This window comes from Oryctolagus cuniculus, chromosome 6 (genome assembly GCF_964237555.1).
Source record: "Oryctolagus cuniculus chromosome 6, mOryCun1.1, whole genome shotgun sequence".
NCBI classification, from domain to species: domain Eukaryota; kingdom Metazoa; phylum Chordata; class Mammalia; order Lagomorpha; family Leporidae; genus Oryctolagus; species Oryctolagus cuniculus.
The window spans coordinates 74,202,248-74,226,020 of record NC_091437.1 but is presented as its reverse complement, the minus strand read 5'-3'; the positions used below and the strand labels follow the sequence as shown (position 1 = coordinate 74,226,020).

General features: G+C 37.8%; 1 protein-coding gene across 5 annotated transcripts in view; it reads right to left on the bottom strand.

The window, feature by feature from the left end:
- SNTG1 (syntrophin gamma 1) overlaps positions 1 to 21,814 on the bottom strand; it is a 913,627-nt gene extending 891,813 nt beyond the window's left edge. For 2 of the 5 annotated variants that reach the window (XM_070076592.1, XM_051843717.2), the window contains exon 1: positions 20,245 to 21,814. The gene's annotated coding sequence lies outside the window, so the exon portion shown is untranslated. The remainder of the gene's footprint in view (positions 1 to 20,244) is intronic. The other 3 variants (XM_070076590.1, XM_051843715.2, XM_051843714.2) reach the window with 3 other exon arrangements.
- Positions 21,815 to 23,773: the final 1,959 nt, after the last annotated feature.

Here is a 23,773-nt window from a genome sequence, read left to right as displayed (position 1 = left end):
AACCTTTAAAAATGTCTTTGGGAAAATACATATTATGAAAAGAGCTATGCATAGATATCAATAATTTTTAAACTAAAGAAAACTTATCTTGTAATTTCATTTTTCCATAAACTTTTTGAAGCACCCTTATATCTTTCTGCTTCCAGTGAGTCTGCTGACTGTGAGATTCATTCAGGCTCAGCGTGTAGCAGCAATTATTTCCTGCCCTTTGATGGAGAGTATCCTACACACACCACCATTGATTTTGCTCATTTATAAACTTTTGGACTTTCTTCGTGTTGGTTTTATGAACTATACTACCATAAACTTTAAGTATTCATGCAATGTGTGCCAGAGTTTTTTCAGGGTCAATTTTCAGGTTTTCAGGATATGTGGAAATTCAAATGTGGTAGAAAAAACTAAACTGTTTTTAAAATGTACACCAACTTGTTCTACCACCTGGAGCATGAGAGTTCCTGTTGCTCTGCATCTTCATCAAAGCTTCCTAGATTTAGTATTTTTGAGTTTTGCCCATCTGGTTTTACAGTTTTAATTTGCATTCCCATGATTATCAATAAGGTTGAACACCTTTTCATTATGAGCCATCTGGATTTCCTCTTTTGTGAAGGGTATAGTAAAGTCATTCAACATGTTTTTCTGTTGGAATGTCTCCGTTTGTCTTATTACTTTATTTAAATTTGCTTTTTGATTAATCATAATTGTTATGTGATAGTGAATGGCATATATTTTATACATCTAATTTTCTACAGAATTTACTATATGTTGTGTAGCTGATACCTAAAAATAGTATGTGTTGTTGAATATCCACATTGTATCTACCATTTCTGCTGAGTGCTGCTTTTCATTTTGACTTTGTATTTATATACTTGGTGGGGGGGCATTTCTATGTGCAAACACTGGAGAAGAATAGCAGGTGTTTTTACATTCCTTTCTAGCCTGAAAGTGCTTGCTGGCTACTGATATTTTTAATCCGCTTACAGTTGTGGAAAAGACCTCCAATACAGTATGGAATGGAAGTGTCAATACATTAGCAGTGTCTCCCAGGGTCTACTTTATTAGGAAGCTGAAGTCAGGATCCAGAGCCAGGCCTCATTTGAAGCACTCTAATGTGGGACACAGGCATTCTAACTAGTGTCTTAACCCTTCTATAAACATTTTGGGTTTTTTTGGCTGTTGTTGTGTTTCAGTTTTTGTTTTTCAAAAATTTATTTGAAAGGCAGATTGACAGAGAGGGACAGAGAGACAGAGACTGAGATCTTTCATCTTATGGTTCATTCCCCAAATACCCACAACAGCAGAGGCTGGGCCTGGCCAAAGCTAGGAGCTCCAATCAGGTCTCCCAGATAGATGGCATACTCAAACAATATCATCCACTGCCTTCCCAGGTTCATTAACAGGGATCTGTATCAGAAGCAGAGTACCTGAGACTCAAATGGGAACTCTGATATGGGATTCAGGTTTTGCAAAAGCAAAACTTAACTAGCTGCACCACAATACCCATCCTTCCACAAAGTTTTTTAAGATATGTGTGTGTGTGTGTGTGTGTGTGTGTGTATACCTTCTTTCTTCTTTCTTTCCTTCCTTCCTTCCTCCCTCCCTCTCTCCCTCCCTGTCTCCTTCCTTCCTCCCTTCCTTCCAATTTTCTTTTTTCACTTCCATCTCTCCTTCCTTCTTTTCATCCATCCATGTATCTATGCATTTATATCTTCTTCATCAGATTAAGGAACTCCAATATATTTCATTAGTAGATTTGTAGAAGGTGTTAATATGATTAGGATAATAAATGTTAATAATAGTCTGTCTATTGCAAGTATATCAGTTTTTTGTTGTGATAGTGTATTAGTGGTGCAAACTACTTTGTTTTTTTTCCTAATATAAAGATCTTAGCTTATTGATACAAATGGTGTTAAGTCATGAGGAACAACAGTTTTAGTATTCCTGGGTGTAGTTTGCTAATATTTTGTGCACCAAATTTCTGTACTATTCTTGTCACCTTTTGGAATCAAAATTTTTATGACTAAAAAATTCATGAGAGCCTGCCTCCTTTTTCCATTCTCCAGGATAATTTTTCCTTGACCATTTGGTACAATTTGTTGTTGAGGCTATCTGGACTTGTAGTTTATTGCTCTCTTTCTAACAATTCAATTACTTCAATGCCTACAAGGCTTTCAATTTGTTCCTTTGTTGTGTTTCTGTGTGTTTAGTTTTCTACTTCTTCATGAAACACTTGGTTAAGAAGTAAAACAAAAGGCTGAGTACAGTGAGACACCTGTGATGCAGAGATCTCACACAGACCACTGCTGACACATCATCAAGAGGCATGGGTGAACAGATGCATCTTCCCCACTTCACACTCATACCCAGTGCAGAAGAGGTCCCAACGTGAGGGACTCAGGCTACTGCACAATCTTCATCTCACACCCCCAAAAGATGTACAGCTCCCATTCCATTCTTAGAAGAGCCAAGCCTCCTAGTCTGTGACCTACAGAACTTCTATGTGTGTTTACCATAATCAATCCTCAATCAGGGAAGCCCTTCACAGGCATTCCATGGGTGAGAACTCTCTTCTTAAGAAATTTCATTGGCCAGAAGAACAATTATCTGAAAATGTATGAAAACATGAGAATGAATCACAGGCCTTTTTTGTGAATCCAGGACAGGAATAAATTACATGTTGACTGTTTTAATTTACCTAATTAATTATATTTTCTAGGAATAACAAAATTACAAATACAGTGTCCAAGATTTTGAATTAAAGTAATTCATAATATATTATTAGTCTTTTAATGAATCTTATCTCCAATAGATATCTCTCTTTTTTTTTCCCTTAATTAATCATTTTATCTTGCCTTTTCCTTGATTCCCTATCATAGAGTGTTTGCCTATAAGTCTATTGAAGAACTCACCTTTTTTTGTTGTTGTTGGCTTTTACTTTCACTAATTACATTCCAAGTAAATTTTGGACCTTCCTCCACTTCCACTGTGATTTCTATAGTTTTTAAATCTTTTTTAAACATAGATTTTTATTTTATTAATCGTTATCCTTTGTTTTTTCCTAAATACATATTAAGCCCAAAGAATTATTTTTAAATTATCTGTATCCTACAAAAGTCATTTGGGTAATGTTTTTATTATTGTCTGCTTTGAACTATTTTCTAGTATTCTTTAAGAAATGTTTTTGATTCATGTGCAGTTTTCTAACTTGTAAACAAATGGGCATTTTTGAGAATAAACAGATTTTTTCTTAGAGCAGTTATGCATTCATACAGTAACACTAAGGGGAATTTAGAGATTTTTCATTTACTTCCTATTTCCAACCACCCCTGCTACCAACAGGTGTAAAGGAGCTTCAAAAAGTATGTACAAAATTGAAATTAATCTTAAGTTTATTTTGGTACAAAACATTGAAATCCTATTTTTTATAATAAGCATTTTTCATGAAATTTTTAAAAATTCCTTGTTTAGCCTATTCCTTTGTCAACAGCCACCAAAGTGATGTAAATGTTGCAAATGATGAGCCTACACTGACATCCTAGACCACATCTCACTCTCAGGCTTCATCCCTCGTGTTGTTATGTTCTTTGTGTTAAAACAACTCTGCGTTGACATGTGTCCATCATTGCAATATCCTACAGAGATGTTTCACTGCCAGTAAGAATCCTCTGCACTCTGCTTATTCATCACTCTCTGCCCCCTAAGCACTGTCAAACTACTTATTTCTTTCACCATTCTCCATTTGAAATGATTTCACTTAGTAGCATATATTTAAGATTCCTCCATGTCTTTTTCTGACTTAAAAGCTAATTTCTGGAGGAGGCATGATGGCGGAATAGGAAGGGAGCACACTGATAGTCCGGGGAGAGATAGTTTAATAAAAGTGGAGATACTGCAGGTTCAAGGAAGAGTAGGGGAAAAAAAAAAGCTAATTTCTTTTTGGTCTAAGTAGTATTCCTTTATGTGGATGTATCATTATTTATCCATTCACCTACTGAACACATCTAGCATTTTCTAGTTGAAGAATTACAAATAAAGCTGTGCAGGCTTTTGTGTAGATATAGCTTTCAATCCACGTGGGTAAACAAAATTAAATGTGGTTATTGGAACTGACAGGAGTAGTATTTTTATTCTTATAAGAAACTGTGAGATTGTCTTCCCAAGTGGCTGTATCATTTGCATTTTCACCAGCAATAAATTAGATTTAATGTTACTCCAGGTCCTCTCAGGAATTGGTATTGCTAGTGTTTTGGGTTTTGGCCATTTTTGTATCCAAATTTTAATTAATTTTAATATTTCAAGCATTTTAAAAATTAAAATTCAAATATTAAAATATTTAATACTGGATTGTTACCAGTGTCTTTGAATTTAAACTCCTCTAATTTTCAAGTGTTTTTAGTGTCTATTGTTGTCTCATTGTAGTTTTAATTTGTAATTCTCTAACGACCTATGCTGTTGAACATCTATCCATGTGCTGACTTACCATCTGCATATCATCTCTGATGAGATATTTGTTCTGGTCTTTCACACAGTTTTTAATTGAGTTGTTCATTTACTTATTATTGACTTTTAAAAGTTTTTAACATTTTAAATTACAGTCTATTATCAGATAAACCTTTTGCAAAGATTTTCTCCCAGTTTGTGAGTCTCATTCTATTAACATTGTCTTTCACAGAGCAGAACTTTTACATTTTAATTAAAGCAGCTTATCATTTTTTCATGGATTATCCATTTTATGTTATATCTGAAGTCATTTCCATACCCAAAGTTATCCATATTTTCTCTAGCATTATTGTCTAGGAGTTTGATTTCTTTGCACATTACTTTTAGAATTATAATAATTTTTTGAATTATTATTTTTTGCAGATGGATGTCCAGTTGAAGGATCATGAAAAAACTCTGGCAATTGTTTTTAAGTTTTATTAACTTATTTTAATTCAAAGTGTATTGATGAAAATTTACTTTTAATTAATTTGTATTGATTAAAGTTAATGCTGTTAAATTATTGATCATTTAGCTTGGTTTGCTTCATGATACAGTATATGACTCAATTTTTTATTTATGTATCTGTGGATTTCTAAATATTGTGAATTATAAATAATCTTCATTTGTACATATTGCATGTAGATTTTACCTCCAAATTGATTCATTGGACCTTTATTAGCATCACCTCCAAATTGGAAGCAGTTCTAATGTCCTTCAACCAGGAAATGAGCAAAGAAATGCCCATACAATGGAGTACAAGCTGACAATTAAAAGAAAAAAAATTACTAATACAAAAACAACTTCAATGGTTCTCAAAGCATTACTCTGAGAAGGGGGGAAAAAAGTTACAAATATTATATGTAATAAGATCCCATTAAAAAAAGCTGAATGAATTTTTCATGAGAAATCATCTTTTTAAGTTTCTTTGAGTATATGATTATTTAAAAAAAAGCTAAAAAACAAGGAAGTATTCCAAATATAAGTGTTATACCTAAATGCAACTATGATGGGAGTTTAGTCACACTTGCTTGAGACACTGGAAAACCTGCAACTTGCCTACTCTATTGCTTCTCATCATCTAAGATGCTCAGTTACCCTGAATTCCGATTCCATAATGGGATACCCATTATACATTGTTCAATTTTCCTTTGCCTGTGTTGGAGTATCATCATTAATTCAATTATAATTTATGATAGGATTTGAACTCAATCATGAACTCAATTGCAAAGGTAAGACAAATTGGAGATGGTCTCTGAGGTCAGCCTTCTAACCTGACAATCTGTGAGTACCCTCACATCACTCACTTAGGATGACATCCTGATTCTGATAGACCTGCTTTGCTTCATTAGACTCAAACTTCTTGAAGTTGTTTTGAAAATTAATCTATACAGCATCACTGCATGCTGTGGTCCCCTATAAATACTTGTCGAAACATGAAAGTGTTAATTTATGAGTTGTGTTTACCTCTGTTCATCTGTATTCTTGCTGCTTTACATTGAAATTTAATTTTCAAATGTCAGCAAAACAAGTGTTGAACACAGACTTTTTAACAAACTACTTTTTGCTACAATTAAATTCTGCTATCATTATGGAAGTTTGAGTAATTAAAAATGGGTGAAATATATATTTTAGGTATTACAAGTGAATCATTTTATAATTTTATATGTTAAAATTTAAGAGCACTTTAGGTTTGTTTTTACTTTATCAATGATGTGCCTAAAACTTAGCTGGTTTAGCAGAACTAGTTGATATATCAAGCATATTCATTAAAAATTAGCCTGCCTTGAACTTTTTTCCAGATACCCTAGAACATTGCAAAACCACTAATATTGCAGGAACACATGTATTGCTTTAACAATCCAATATAGAGACCAAATGTTCTATAATGTCTTGATTCAGTATCATCTGCTAGGCATTTATTGCTAATTCACTTTACAACATATGTTATTAAAAGTCGTTAAAACCTGCAGCTGCATCCCGTAATCATTTCCTAAATATAAAGACAGCATTTATAAATGATCTCCTTGTTCAAACTATGGCAATCCAGCTCACAAACTCTTTGTTGGGAGCCAGAGAGCTTTTATTCTTTACAAAAAGAAATGCTAAGTAATTCATCACATGCCAATGCTTTTTTTAGGGGGGTGAGGAGAGTAGAGTGGGCTTGGGGGAAGGGAGGCCACATATCAGCTTTGTTCCAAGTGTTGAAATTCCATGTTCATTAGGAAGAGTTATAATATAGTCTCAGGCTGATGCTCAAAACTTTTATCTGTTGAGTGCCATGCTGCTCATAGGATATAATCTCTTATTAGGTAACCCTGATAAATTTGAAAAGGCTCAGTAATTTGGCTCAGCTAAGCACATTGAAGCAAAGCTGTTATGCAAATATTCTGAACTCCACATTCAAGGAAGAGACTGTATTTCATTTGGAGTTTTGTTAATTCTGTTCAGGAGAAAATAGCCTATTGAAGGCTTTAGATGCTTGTAAAAATAATGTAAATGATTTCTAGGCTTCATTCAACTGATAATTCCATCATCACACTTATTTTATCCATATCTCAAATTTTTTTTCAGTGAAATAAATGTTGAATAAGATTTAAAGTAATGTTATTGTTTTAAAAAGTCATTTAAATGCATATAATGCAAATGTTTATTTTTCAAAATAATTTCATGCCTTCATAAAGTAATACTGGAAATTCTGTAGCATTTATGTGTGTGTGTATATATATATATATATATATATATATAATTTATTAAAAAGGCAGAGGGATACAGAGGAAAAGATAGAGAAAGAAACCTACTGACAGAGCTATTCCATTTGCTGATTCACTCCTCGAATACCTGCAACAGCTGGACCTATCTCATGTCAAAGCCAAAGGCCTGGAATTCTATCCGGCTCCCTCAGGAGAGCATCCCCACCATCCATGGCTTGGCTTATGGATTCTCAGTGACTAAGTCCACCTCAGCGATTAAAGGCAAAAATGCCCTTAATACTCCAAGAACTTGAATCATCAAGAGCTGTCTCCCTAGGCTCACATTATCAGAAAGCTGTAATTGGAAATAGAGCTGGGATTTGAACCCAAGGCACACCAATATGTGATGTGGGCCTATGCAGTAGCATCTTAGTCACTGCACCAAATGACTGCCTCACATTTGTCAATATTTTCGATAGCATCACTTAAGACAATGTAAGATATCTATCCGTGATTTATTTATTAAAATAGCATGTGGTAATATGTCTGCATATAATTATTTAAAATGTGATTCATATGTAAAAGAAAAAAAATTTAAAAATCTCCGGTTGGAATACTAGATATTCTAGATGGACTATCAATAGCATCAAATAGCAAATAGGCATGTAGATATCAATTACTGCAATTATTAGTAAATTTATGGAGAACCATGAGAACAGTACAACCAAAAAGACTTAAATTTCATTGGTAAATTACATTTAAATAACTGATTATTTTAACTTGATAGGAAGTACATTACTCTATTTCACAAACAGGGTCAATCCAAAATTATCTCATTCTTACAATATGAAAAATAAATTAAGGATTATCTAACAAAGAACATTTTTATGTACACCTATAACCAGATAATTCCTTGTGACTTGGGATGCACAGTTGATTGATGATCACCAGGTACAGAAATGGTGCAGGAGCAATAACATATGGCTGGAGGGCCTTCTAAGTCCCACAAAATCACCTGGCCTGGCCTGACAAGTCAAGTTGTATGGCCCTCAAATAATGTTATAAATAACCAAATGGCCTTTGGCAGAAAACCCCCCAACCCCCACAGCAATGTCTACCAGACAATACCTAATAGCATGGCCAGAATTTCTCAAGAGTAAGGGGCATTTCATGTTCCTCCTCTCAGCCTCTTCCTTTGCAATGACAAATCCCTTCCCACCATCTTGTCCTGTCTTACAGAGCCTCAGTGACTCAATCCACCACAGCAATTCAAGGCAAGAACGCCCTCAACGCTGGAGCCATCAATGATGAGGGAATAAACTGCCCACTGTTAGGCGGTACATTAACTGCTCTGGGTTGCTGGGGAGACTTTTTGTGCACTGCGAAAGGTAATTTGCTAAATGGCACACTAATGGTTCAGAAAACTTAATTGGTCTCCAGAAAGCAGATAATTTATTCCTGTAATATTAAAATAAGGCTGGACAACTATCTGGAGAATTTAGGTAGTTTGCACAAGGAATTTGAATATCAAATAAAAACAGATTTTTGAGTGCCTGAACTCCAGGAAATTCCAGCTGTTCTGTGGGACCCTCTTCCAGGCCACTGGGCCTCAGTGAGAGACTGAGCAGAGATTCACATGGGTCCACAGGACTTTTGCACTCATTCTTTCATTGTCAGGAATTTATTTTAGGGAAATATGGAAATTTTTACAAGAATAAAGGCTGAGAGCAAAAATACTGTAGATCAGAATAAAATAGGAAGCTATAATAAAAAGGTATTTGTTTGCAATTAATTTCATCCTCTCAAGTGAGCTCAAGCTATGTCACATATTACTAGTGGAAAGATTTAGTTTTCTGGTGGCTAAACAAACTTCAGTTGGTATTGGATATTATATGAGGGAACTCCAAAAAGCTCATATAAAAGGAAATTAAAAGATATATTTATTGGGGCCGGCACCGTGGCTCACTTGGTTAATCCTCTGCCTGCAGCGCTGGCATCCAATATGGGCGCCGGGTCTAGTCCGGGTTGCTCCTCTTCCAGTCCAGCTCTCTGCTGTGGCCTGGGAGGACAGTGGAGGATGGCCCCAGAGCTTGGGCCCCTGCACCCATGTGGGAGACCAGGAGAAAGTACCTGGCTCCTGGCTTCAGATCAGCACAGCGCCAGCCGTAGCCGCCATTTGGGGAGTGAACCAACGGAAGGGAGACCTTTCTCTCTCTCTCTCTCTCTCTCTCTCTCTCTCTCTGTCTAGAACTCTACTTGTCAAATAAATAAAAAAAAGATAAATTTATTTTGGTGAAAAATTTTAAAATCATGCATAGTCTTTTCATCATATGCGTTTCCATGAATGTTTTAAGGGCTCCCTATGTTTTGCATAATCACTTAGAAAATGAATCTATAGAATTAACTGGAGACAACAGTTCTGAACATAGGTCTCTTCCTAAATACGGTGTGTATCTTTGGGTTGATGACAAAATAAGTCACCAGACCCTGATCGCTGCAGGCAGAAGTGATGTAATGCAACCACGCATCCGCAGCCCAGAAAGGTGCTGTCACCAGACCCTCTATGAAACTGTGACCTGGGAGTGGCAGGGTTGACTGCACAGAGCACCTGCTAGAGTCCTGAAGTGTTTTTTCCTCCTCATAGTCCCTACTCCTTCCTACCACCTTCATAAAACAATGTAGTCCTTCCATTGCTCAGCCTGATTGTTCTTGGAGATCTGAATGCCTTAAGAGCCTCTCAACTATTCAGAAACTGTTCAATCAAGATGCCCAATGATATGCTTTTGAGCAAACCCAAAGGTACTTCAAATCCTCATCCCTGTCCTCTGAGCATCAACCTGCTTTTTTTTTTCTTACAAGTATGTATTTGCCATTATGTTCTTGCCTTACACTTTGCTGAGGATTCTTTTATGACCTTCTCTCCACATATTTTTTCTTCCTTCAAGAATGTGGTTATTAATGCTCATAAGCAATTACTTTTCTTAATTATTTCAGTTAATACTTCTCCATAGCTTCAGAAACAAGTGTATTTTGATCATCAAAGTTGGATATGTCAACTTTTATCCTCTTTCTGAAACTAATCATTTTGTCCACAATTGGGCTGGTATAACCTTACACCACCCGTTGAGATGTCCCAGTATGTCCTGAGTCACATCTTCCCTTCCAAAAGAGCATTTGTTTTATCAGACACTTTAGCACCTAGCAGTAACAAATGCTATACCTTAGTTGGTGTCCTCTTCTACAGTCTTCTTTTATCTGTTAATGGCATTAGTGTCATCAGCTCATTAGTTTTTTGTAGGTTTTATTTGCCTTTTTTTTTTTTACTATTTAAAAAAAAATTCTTTCTTTATTTGAAAGCCAAAGTTGTAGAGAGAGTAGGAGAGACACAGAGAGAAATATCTTCAATCCACTGATTCACTCTCCAAATGGCCACATTAGCCAGGGTGGGTCCAGGTAGAAGCCAGGAGCCAGGAGCCTCATCTGGGCCTCCTACATGGGTGCAGGGAACCAAGCACTTGGGCCATCTTTTGCTGTTTTCCTAGCTGCATTAGTAAGGACCTGGATCAGAAGTGGAGGAAACGGGAATTGAATTGGTGCCCATACGGGGTGTCAGTGGTGCAAGCACTGGTCTAACTCTGTACCACAGCACTGGCCCCATAGTTATTAGTTTTAATTGACTCATTTCTAATTTTCATTCTTTTAGGTCCAGTTCTTATCATTTTATTCTAGATCCTGAAAAAGATTACATGGTTCGTCATGACTCATTGATATTCCTAAAATATGACTTTAAATATGTGAGTATGCTGTGAATACTTCCCTGTTTGTATATAATTCAGGTCAACATAATATATGAACCTTTCAGTATCCTTGAAGATCTAGGCACTTGCAGTTGGTTAATAAAACTGAAAGCAAAGCATAGTTCCTCAGTCTTGGTTTCTTCTTCTTCTTTTTTTTAACATTCTGAAACAAGTTAAGTATCTAAGAGAGGAAGTTTTTCTCTCCATACCACCTAGAGTGGAAACTTATGAAATATTGACCTTAAGTCTTGATTCTGACTTAATTTACAGAGAATCATTTAATTTTCCCAGACCTCAATGAACTCATTTGCAAAATAAGAATGAAAAGTCAGCTTCCTAATCCTGCTGTTGGAATAACAGGAGACATCCCAAGATTGAACTCTAAAAATCCTGATATCATACAATTTGCCAGGAAACACTGCTGTACCTGGAATCTTTAGAGAGGGTTAAATGACCTAGAATGCATTCATGTTGCTTTGAAGAGTTTACTCAGATATTAAGTGGTAACTCCGACTTCAAGGGAGTTTCCAGAAACTTACTGTTATGGAAAGAAAACATTAAAGGGGAAAAATAAAATAATTAGGTGGATAATAGACAAATTTTATTTTTTCTGTAATCACCAGAAGAATCCTTAATTAGAGAAAACATGTGCTTGGAGATTAAAATGAATAGCCTATATCTGTGAAATTAATGAATTGGATAAATTACCATAATGTGAATTCCTTCTACACTAAATGCACCCTGTTATATTATTTCTTGCTGTATTATCTATAATCAATGGTGTAAAATGTAGAAAATTGGATTAATTTGCCCATAGGAGTTTACTTTCTTCAGGAATTACAATCAGCCCAAAAAAAAACAAATGATAAAAAGTCAGCTAAACTGGAGCAGGCTTACCACATGATAAATGTGGTAATACTTCTAAAAAAATTCCACATACTTTACTCAGGAGAATTGGCTATACTTTTGTTCCCATCAGTCCCCATTTGTGTGCCTTTTTGAAATTATTCACACTTTAATACCAAGATAGAAGGACACCCCAAAACTTCAGTGTATTGATTGTGCTGAAGATCACAGTGTGAACATTTCATCTTGAGACAGATAGCCTTTCCTTAGAAAACTAGCATTTTAGAGTGACAGTAAGCCAATGGGCCTTATTTTGTTGATGACTCCACAAATGAAGATAAATTAAATAACTCAACATTCTTAGGTGGATTCTTCTATAGTACTGTAGTGGACAATTACCAGTATATTTTTCTATTCTATAATGTAATCTCACTTCTGCTGGACACTGCACCATGAAGATAATTTAAAGATGTTCCCCATCCTCTCAATCAATAGAGGTTTTAGAACTTATCCAACATCGCACTCTAGATTAGTACACAATGCTTCTTGGTCAATTCTAGTACACTTACTGGAACTGTGGACAAAGATGATTACATTTGAAAAAGAAAAGATATATATCTAGAATTTATGAGATGATATGCAAGAGAAAGAGGATAGAGATTGAGCGATTGAAAGAGGGCAACATGAAAGCAAGTCTGCTTGAAAATGAAGACAGGGGCTGGTGCTATGGCATAGTGGTTCATGTCCAGGCTGCTCCACTTCTGTCTGATACAGCTCTCTGCTAAGGAGACTGGGAAAGCAGTGGAAGATGCCCTGAGTTCCCTTGCCACTGATGTTAGAGATCTGGATGGAGTTCTAGAGTACTGTCCCAAGCCCTCACTATTGTAGTCATTTAAAGCATGAACCAGCCGATGGAAGCTTGCTTGCTCACTCTCTCTCTCTCTCTCTCTCTCTGCCTTTCAAATAAAATAAATACATCTTTAAAAAAAGGAGAAAAAAATAAAGACAGCACTGAGGAATGTAGATATCCCAAGCCCTCACTATTGTAGTCATTTAAAGAATGAACCAGCCGATGGAAGCTCGCTTGCTCACTCGCTCTCTCTCTCTCTCTCTCACTCTGCCTTTCAAATAAAATAAATACATCTTTAAAAAAAAGGAGAAAAAAAATAAAGACAACACTGAGGAATGTAGATAGTAGTATTTGAACACATGAATCCTATCATGTCTACTAAATAATTTATTGTTAAATATTATATTATTTATCTTTTGTATATTTTTTATTTAGTTTTTTTAATCTGATTCAAGCTACATTGAGTTGGAATTTTGTCATGTTGAAAAAGAAATCTAAAAGTATGCAAACACCAATTAGGCAATATAACACCAGTTTTGCTATTCTACATGGTAGAGCTGTTTTTCCCTTTGGCACCATTACTGTTAACAAGAATTACAAAGGAAGAAACGATGCAAGAGAATCACCTAACATCAAACCAAAAGCACAGTCTCAACTATCTGTATGTTTGTACACCTGTAGTTGTCTATGGACTTGCATCACTGAAAAATCAGTAAGTCCTTTACCTCCAAGTTGTGTACTTTAACAGAATCTTCTTTTATTTTATTTTATTTTTATTTTTTGACAGGCAGAGTGGACAGTGAGAGAGAGAGAGAGAGACAGAGAGAAAGGTCTTCCTTTTGCCATTGGTTCACCCTCCAATGGCCGCCGCGGCCGGCGCGCTACGGCCTGCGCACCGCGCTGATCCGATGGCAGGAGCCAGGTACTTATCCTGGTCTCCCATGGGGGTGCAGGGCCCAAGCACTTGGACCATCCTCCCACTGCACTCCCCACAGCAGAGAGTTGGCCTGGAAGAGGGGCAACCAGGACAGAATCCGGTGCCCCAACCGGGACTAGAACCCGGTGTGCTGGCGCCGCAAGGCGGAGGATTAGCCTAGTGAGCCGTGGCGCCCGCCTAACAGAATCTTCTAAAGATTGGCTGCTGAGAGTGAAAAGAATAATCTTCTAGAAGTCCTATGTTAAAGTACATGAGTATGTATAAAAGCAGGGATTTTTGTATTCTGAAGAGAGGGCATTTACATTTAGTAAAGAAAAATCAATAGCTTCTCTTCATCTTCCCTGTTACTGTAGCCGTTGCATGTGTAAAAAGAAAGAAATATGAGACCAAGGAATAAAATGTATTAGGGAATATTACTGATTTCTCTTCATTCCTGTTTAGTCTGTGGTCTATTTTTCCCCACAATATTTTTGTCCATTCAAGGAAATAGTATATCTCTTACATCTCAGCTGCTCATCTTTTTTTTTTTTTTTTTGAGATTTATATCTTTAAAATTTCCAAAAGATATTAAGATGTTCCCTTTCGCCAAGTCATGGTTCATTCTCCCATTTTTAGATAAAAACAGAGAAGATGGGAAACATATTTGACTGTATCAGTTTGGGTTTGCAAGAAATTACATTGAAATCAGAAATGTCCTGGTTTTGCAGCCACTACAGTGAGGAAACGTACCATGCACTGAGTCCACCATGCAGTTCACTTTATTGTATCCAAAAATCTAAATATTAAATTACGTGAAAACGAGTGGATTTCACACAAAATTCTATTTTTGGTTTCTGTAATTTTCTGTACCTGAGAGTGGAGATCCATTTGGACCAACTTGGCCTCTACAATTTGCTGCAGCTAGGCTGTCCAGTCTCACTTCTTTCAGTACCTGCCTAAGCTCGTGCTGTAAAGATGATGTAGAAAGTTGGTACTGCACAGACATGAACGTTCAGATAAGGAAACAGTAAAAGGAGCTGTCTAGAACAAAGCATGAAGAAAAGAACTTGATAGGGTGAGTATAGTATATTTTGAAGACAATATACATCATAGGAGGTTTATCTGGAGAAATAATGAGCATTTATGGGGTCAGAACCACCATATGCAGACTGGTTTAACATGCCAAGTAACAGCACATGTCGCTTGAGCATCATTCCTGCTAAGCGAGGCAATAGACTAGCCATTCTGTACACTCTATTACATTACTATTCCCAACAATATATTGAGGTGGACATTTTCTTTTGTTTTATATTAGATGCAAAGAAATTCAGAAACATTGCATCATCAACCCCTGTGAGTATGGTTAATGTATTATATTTAAAATATAATTAAACTCAGGGTTGATTTTAAATCCTGTGAACTCTACATCATTAGATTATAACAACTTTTTCCAGAGGAACAATATAAAGTAGAAGAAAAAGTTTTGAGCTCAATTAAACTATTAGTTTTTGTTTTTTTCTAATCATTACAGTAATGTTTTCCAACAAGAAAAGCAAAGTCACATGAGGCACTAAATTAAAGTAACATGATTTACTCAACATCATTCTGATGAGAATGCTGCATGGCATCCCAGATTTTGTACATACCTGATGTTTTTAACCACATAACAATGTTTTCTTATCTACATTCCTGAATTTATTAAACTAGGATATTCATTTCTCATTTCAGTTCACCTGAGATTTAAATAGACTGAATCATTCTTCGTATAGCCTTATGTACATAACAAATTACTGTTAAATTTTTGCTGTCATTTCTAAAAGATTCTTGATTTCTGTTAATTTATGTAGTGAAGTATTAGGTAAACACGTATTCCTTTTTAGAATGAAACATTTAGCAGAAATTATGAGTACATAGTAAAATATACATGAAATATAAACATAGTTGTAATTACTTCACATATTTTAATTATGAAGAGTATATAAGTATGTATACTAAAATTGACAAAGTAATTATTAGTGTGGGGAGCAATCCGGACTAGACTGAGTTACTGGAATTAAGACTTATTCTATGCATCTGCTCTCCCACAATATGGCGCTGGGAGAGAAGAAAACAGCTTCTACCCAGCTGCCTCCAGTTCAACTAATAAACAGCAGGACTTGCTCCTGATTGGAGGAGAGCAGCGTGCTCGGCGTGTGGGCAGCCGAGTTGGGATTGGCAGAGGAGGACTATAAAGGAGGAGAGAGACGGCATGCACCGGGAACATCTAAGGGGAACATCTAAGGGGAACACCTGTGCAGCCCCCCAGAGAACCGGCCGGCGGTGTGCCGCTCCCCTGCGGAAGTGGGGAATGTGGCCAGGGGGAACTGCCCTTCCACGGAGGTGGAAGGGACAGTAGCCAACCCGGGAAGAACCAGCAGCAAACCCGGGGAGGGCCGAGCAGACGAAAGAACAGCGCAGGGTTCAGTGTCGTTCCTCCACGAAGAGGGGGAGCGACAATTAGCCAGTGTAACTATAAATTAGCTTAATGATTTCTTCATTTTCTTAAAAATAAACACACTTACTTTAGCTCTACTGGTAAATTGTAGGCCAAATTTATGAAATTTAAAATAACATTTTCATTGTTGGGGCATGTATAATATGCTGAATAAGCTTCTTAATGATAATCCAAGGTAATTCAAATATTAAAACCTTGGCCTCAAGAAATCACTTCAATGAATTCTCACTTTTTACCACAAAATTATACTGGCCAAGACTGAAACTCAAGTGATAGTCTACTTTCTTAGATGTATTATCAGCATGTTTGTACTGATAGTTCAGAAATCTACCCAGACTAAATATTAATAAATTACACAAAAAAATCATAGTTATTTCTAAAACACTAACAACAAAAGCAAATAAGCAATGAGACATTGCTTGGTATGAGATTTCCTAAAGGTGTTTTCAGATAGAGTTGAGACATTGGGACTAAATCAAGACTATCTTTAAAACATCTCCAGGTTTTCTCAGTGGATCAGCCCCCAAGGTACACACTTTTCACTCCATCCACAGGAGCCATAAATTAAATCAAGATGATTTCTGGATATATTTTCAGCTATTGAGTTTGAAAGTGTATTCTACCCTTTGCATTTCCTTGTCAATATCACTAATGATAAATAATAATCCTATTTTATACACTAGAAAATTGTGACACAAAGAGAGTGATGGAGTCTTCAGGTGTTAAAATGAAAGGTGTTAAATGAACTTCTGTAATGTTGACCTAGGCTTGACCAACTGGTACAGAACCTTGTTGTGTAATGAATATTTTTAAACTACAATCTGCCTGCATTTAAATGCACCATTAAGAGATGTAAAGAAAAAGTATTACTGAACCATCAGAAAAACACAATATTCCCTACAATGAAAGGTTTTAAATGGAAAGAGCATGCTGGCCAACTAGCAACTAGCAGAGAATTTTTTAATGAATGAGTGAATGTTATTTAAAATAACGTGATGATTCACATAAATTTTCAAAATATTGTGTTAAGACTTTCTAATATTCTACAAAGTAGACACTTTCATTTACTCAATAAATATTTAGATATCAACTGTATGGAAAGAAATGTTTTAATTGGGTAGATACAGAACCCCCATTTCAGGATAAAAAAACTTAAGCTTCAATGAGCTGAGTGACTTATACAAGATCTTGTGACCATTAGTTTAAGAATCTCAGTCTTTTGACTGTCAAACAGTGCTTCTTTTCTTACATCATGATGCATAACATGTTTTATACTGCAGCATGGTGTCTCAGTGCATGCCATGTGTAGCTCATTCTGCTAAGCTGAACAGTAGGAAAATACCAACTAAGAGGCCTCTGTCCATCTGAGTGTTATTACATGATTTATTGTTCAGCATTCTGGGGAGATGAGATGATTTTAGAAATAATTTATAGCTACAATACACTTTTCTTCATCCATAGCTTTTGCCTCATTAAGACAATTGGGTGAGTAAGCAAGTTAGCTGCCTGAAATATATATATTTTTAAATGGTGAAAAAATAGCCAATTGTTGAAGGGTCTTCTTAAATTTTAATAATAATCAGATCTTACATTTTTTGATAAATTTTCAAACTTAGTCCAAATCCAAAAAAATGACTCCAAAGTAAACCGTGGGCTTTTTAATCCAATATGATCTAATGGTATTAATAACTGCATCAGAATATTCACTTGAAATTTAGACAGTGTATTCAAAAACTTAACCAAGTGTTTTTATAATATTTTATAACTTAAAGATTCGAGCCAGAAATCCCTTTTGAATTCTCCACATTCCATTTCTTGTGAAAGGAAGAAAAGCACTTGAACAGAACCCAGGGTTCATTTCTAATTATCTTCTGGCCCTACAGCTACTTTACATTTTCCTGATTATGTAACCTTATTTCCTTTTGCCTTCTGAATCTCAATGTATGCACAGCCAACAGCACTTAGCTTTATCAAAGATAACTTTTTTTTGGGGGGGGGAGGAATGTGTTAAATTATTATTTGTGGTACTCCCAAAACCTCATGTATTCTTTTTTGGTAACAAACAAAATATCAAGGCCAAGAGATTGTTTTAATGAATGGAGTGCAAACGCTACTGAATAAACTATTGATTTCTATTTAAAGACAAGTGATTCTCTGCCAAATTAAGGTTGGTTTTCAGTAGCCCCCTCCTTTTTTTTTTTTCTCTCTTTTTGCAATTAGAAATTAGCTTTTGGGTGTGCATAAGTCAGTTTGCAAAGCTCTATCTCAATGTACAATCATTTCACCAGATATAAGGATTGACAGGAGTTTCCAAGCACTTTCATGAGTTCTGAAGGGTGAATTAAAGTTATTTATTTCTGTGACTGAATCTCTAAAAGGATAAGACAAAGCTAACTTTTACTCTGCGTGATTTGAACTACACATAGAGAAAGCCTGCCCCCTCTATCCCTGAAAAGGGAACTGCGGCTGTAAACCCACAGGCATGCTTCTTGGAGCACATTCTCTGATTTCATTTTATGCTCTGCTGATCTGGGGAGTCCTCCCGCGTTAATTAATTGACAACCAAAATAACAGTCTAACAACAAGCTGCAACTCTTTTAAAACTTGATTAAGATTTCCATGTAATGATTTCACTTCCACTTTTCTCAGACTTGGGAAAGGAAAGTCCAGTTGTGTTAGGAGCACATTGTGGGAATCATATATCAATGATATGTGTTTCTGCTCTTCAGATGATCATTTCTGACCTATGTAGGGCAAAGCTGCCCCCAAGGAGCTCAGTGACATAGATGCTTCTGCACCCTTTCTGCTAAGCAAGCAGGTTCATGGCAAGTGGTAAGGGGCTGTGCAGAACGATGTATTCTCAGATTATATTGCAAAAGCAAAACAAGGGACCAGCAGCCCACCCATAAATACCACTGTAATTGCATTAGAGGATTTCTGTGTTTAAATAGAAAAGAACAATAAGACTAGAATATATTAGAGGCATTTTTTTATCAGTAACATATACCCATGAATATCAAAGAAAACCTGAAATAACCCCTGGAAATTATTCAGAGGGAAAACTCTTTCCGTAGAGTTGGTTGTGCATATTCTACCACATGTCTTTACATGATTGTAAAATTCTGCCCTTGTAAGTCAACACTCTCCAGTGAACTGAATGTACTCATGGGAATTGACTGAGTTCTTAGTAGAATGTCAGGCATGGGTTATAAATTTGTATAACTACTTTTACCCAGTGAACCCTTTTTATTAAAGCAGAATGATAATCAAGGTCACAGTGATTGTACTTTTAGCACTCTAGGGGAAGACTGCAGAAATAAGAACAAACAAATGGATTTAATTAAAATTTTAAAGTTTATGATTTGTCAAGAACTTATTGGTTGTCACCACTTTCTGAATTTCTGTGACAAATGTATTTAGCAAAACTAATACATCAGACAGCTATCAAAACCTAGCTCTTCCAAAGAGGCACATTAAAGCTTCTTATTTTCTGCCTCTTGGCACATCTGGTTAGAAGAAGCAGTCTTGAGCTTTAAAGGGTTAGAAAGAGGATGCTAAGTAAAAATGGGTATGTGTTTCTTTAGGTAAGATTCTACAGGTGCACGCATATGGGGGGCTCACACGGAGAGAGTTGTGTATTTATGCATGTTTGTTCCTATGTTTGGCTTAGCCAAATATAGCCATATGAAATATATCAGGATAGGTGATTAGATCATCTGTGTTTTAACTTCTTGAAACTTGCACACTCTATAACATAGGCAGGATCACTTTTAGCTGCACGCATAAGACAAAAAAAGCCCTCTGGCAAAACATCAGATTATATTACTCCTAAAAAAGATATACGCTTAAAAAAGATATACACAGCTTACTCCTAAAAAAAGATATACACAGCTTCAAAAAGGCATTAGATAAGAAATAAAAAGTCAAACTAAAACTTTACTATAATTACTCAATTCAGAATTACACATTATTTTTACTATAGTCACATAATGACTTCAGAGGAGTAACATATCTGAATTTGTTAGGTAACAGATTTTCTAAAATCATGATGCAGGAACAATAATCAGAAACAAAATTGTCTAGCTTCTCCTTGATCCTCAAGGCAGAGTAATGTTGTTTGTGTTCTTCCTTTTATATTTGTAACAAACAGAAAGGAGAGTATCATCACTTACCTGCCAAATACAGGAATTGCAAGTCGTTTTGGTTTCTCCAATGTAGGGCTTTGAGTAGATCACCAATCTCCTCTCACCAGGCTATTTCCAAAGCAGTCGCTGTGGACTCAAGAGCATTCTGTTTATTTCAAGAAGTGTGTGCCTTTGACCGTTTCCTCCCCTACTGCAGAGTCCATGATTCCTCAGTTCTTCTAAGAACTTCTACTTCACTCTTCTGGCTGCATTCTTCCCAGCCCCCTACGGAGAAATTATTCTTAAAGTTGCTGCTCAGAGTTTCACTGTTGAGCAAGAGTGCTCCTCAGAGTCCTGTCTCTAGGTAGCGGGTGTATGGGGAGGGTTATTTTGCGTTCATCAGGACCGGGGACGGGGAAGCCAGGGGTACTTGGAGGCACCGCCTTTTCAGCTGCAAGGAGCAAGGAGCCTAGCTACCCGTGGCGAGGACTGTGGCGGTATGGACAGCAGCGGCGGCGTTGGCGACAGCGCAGTTTTGTCCCTGTGCCTGCAGCCCAGTCCGGAGACGCTGTCCATCCCCTCCGGTGCTGAAGTCAGGGGACTGGACCTCCCCAGGTCGTACTTCCCTCCACCAGCGAATCCAAACAGCTTTCTTCTTTCACAGTCTCGCCTCCTTTCTTCGGGTGCTTTATTTTTTTGTAGGGGTTAATTGATTCTCCAAAATAATAGTCTCATATTTCTTTGATGGCAACATTTCCGGAAAGGCAGGAATCTGTGGAAATAAGATCTGAGCCGCTCCTGAGTTTTCAGTGGCCCTGAACGAGTTTGCCGATGCTAGAAATGAAACAGAACGCACGCACGCGCGCACACACGCGCAAGAGAGGGAGATGGAGAGAGAGGGAGAGAGAGAGAGAGAGAGAGAGAGAAATATAGATTGTGCACCGTGGAAAATCCAGAGCTGCTTTGAAAAGCTCATGGGTCTCTAATTACATAAGATAAAAGGGCTATTTCGGAAGACTCTGAAATCTTGTTTAACAATTAAGGGAATCACATTTTTGAGATGCCCTACTTGAGATTCCTAGATCGGAAACAGTAAGGATCCTTAGACCCTGCTCATAGAGTCGACAGGTTCTTGCTAGAAAATAAAAAGGCGAAAGAAAGAAATAATGAAAAAGAAAAAAAAAAAAAAAAACAGGAAGAGGAAGGCATCTTGGCATTGCTACCTTTTCCGCGCGGCTGCACTGGCTGGAACCCTGGCGGAGCGGCTGAGGATCTGGCGGATGCGGTCCCAGTGAGTGTCAGGCTGTGCTGGGTGAGCCCGGAGCCCCGCGAGGAGACTGTCAGTGCTACTGCCCGTGAGCCGCCCACAGCCCAGGCCCTGGCAGGGGGGCGGCCAGCGGCTTATTTCACAAAGGAAGGGATAAGGAACGTACAAAGTCAGGGGGAGGACTCTGCCCTTCTAAAGCCAGAACGACGCCCAGCCCACCGGCCCTTCGCCGAAATTCTCAGCCCGTTTTCTCCTGGGTCGCGCACTCTGCCCCCTTGTTCCAACACCCGGGAGCCGCAGCTCTCCCCAGGCCTCTCGGGCGCAGCGCTCACGCTCTCTGCGCCCCCACTTCTGCCCGCTCTACCTGCTCCTGGCACAACTGGCTGATCCTGAACATAAAGAAGGGTCTGGGTGGGTGGTCCCCAGGGCTGTCACCCGGGGCTCCGCCGCCCACCCTTGGCAACCAGAGGGGTGAGATGGGGGAGGGGGGCACTGAAACACTCAATGTTCAAACAATTGGAAAACTGATCAGAATCGCGTCCAAGCGGGCTCTGAAAGCTGCGTGTAATAAAGTGGAAAGATGCTCCTCTCTTTACCCACCCAACTCGTGCAGTGCAGATTTCTGTACCTGGAGATTGTAGGTAGACTTGGGAAGAAATTCGGGAAAGACTAGCATGGGAAACGCGGAGGCGGGGGAGGGAATGGGGGCTCCCACCTACTGCCCTCCCTTCCTAGACAATTTCGCAGTTCTTCTTCCTTTGATTCTGACGGTGCTGGGGAAGTCGTGAAAGGGCTTTCCTCATATGTTCGCGTCAAGGATTTGAGGGTGCCCCGGTCGGAATCCGAAAACTCCCAATCTGCTGAGGTTGGCCTCGCACAGACAACACATTCCCCAAGGTGCCATCCCAGTACGCGCCAAGGAGCGAGCGGCTCCAGGGGAGGCTGCAGCAACCACTGGGTTTTGAGTTGGTTCCCCTGAGGACAAAGGTGACTAAGCCGGGTATCACTTGGGAAGGAAATCCGACTAGGCAACTCATTTCCTCATATATATAGGGTGGCAATTTGCGCTAGACTTCGAGCCATTTCTCTGCAGCGGCCATGCTTTGATTCTCTGGCTGCAAGAGGCCAGGCCAGCACTAGACTCATTTCAGGCCTTGGACGCTGTGTGGAGCTGCACACGCAGGGAAGGCGCGCTGTGCGAGCCAGTCTGTCGTCAACTTTCTCCAGCACTGCTTCTAAACGGAGACCCTAAGAAAGCGCAGTGAGTGAGTCTCCTGCAAACTGCGACCCTGGAAGCCATCTGCCCTCCAGGAGATTCATGAATCTGAGAGAATACCTGCTCCTGAGGTTAATTTGGTAAAGGTTGTGTTGCTTTCCAGTCCTTGTGAACTAGTTTGCTCTGGATTCTGGCAAATGAAGCTTTCCCTCCACCAGTGTGGACAGGCATGTGCTTCTTGTATCTGCAGGAACTAGTACGTGTCATCTATACAAATAAGTTTCAGAAAGGACCCGCTTTTTATTAGAGGAGGAAGACAAATCTCCTTGTGTGAAGGCTACATTCTTCTTGTGCCCTCCCTCCCCCCTCACTAAAAAGGCCTTTCTCTGTTACACTGAAGTCTATGCTTATTTCAGTTGATTTAATTGATGAAGTTATTTTCTCTGGACTTGTAGGATCTTGAATAATTGAGGAAATTAACACACCAAATAAAATAAGAGCTTTTAAATAAGGCTCAGAGTAGTGCAAAGATGTTGCTAATTAAAAACATGGGCATTTGATTATTCAGACCTAAAGGAACAGATTCTCTCTTCCTTCTGAGAACTGATTGACATGAATGCAAAGCCTCTCTCTCAATCCTCTCCCCATCCCACTCTCCTTCCAGTAAAAGAAAAACGAAACAGTTGATTATCTTGAACTGTCAGAACTAACAGATGATGTTAGTCTGATGTCTTTTCTTGAAGAAGCAAAATCCGCTCCATATTTTTTCTCATCAAATTGCATAATCTGTTATGGAAATTAAGTACAGAATTAAATGCAATTTAACATTTGATGCTACAAATGAATATAAACAAAGACTAACAACACCAGAGGACAGATGAACTGAGATAAATTGAGGAGCTATTGTAAGAAATATCACCCTTAGAGCAGATTTTTAATGTTCATCTTAAATGTAATTTATTCAACTTTTGAGTTATTTTAAATATATAAACATAGTAAAACAGGAATGTAAGTCATCAAAGCCATATAAAGCCATCAAAGCCACATAAGAAGGACTGACTTCACAGGAAATATAGTAACCCAGGATCATTACT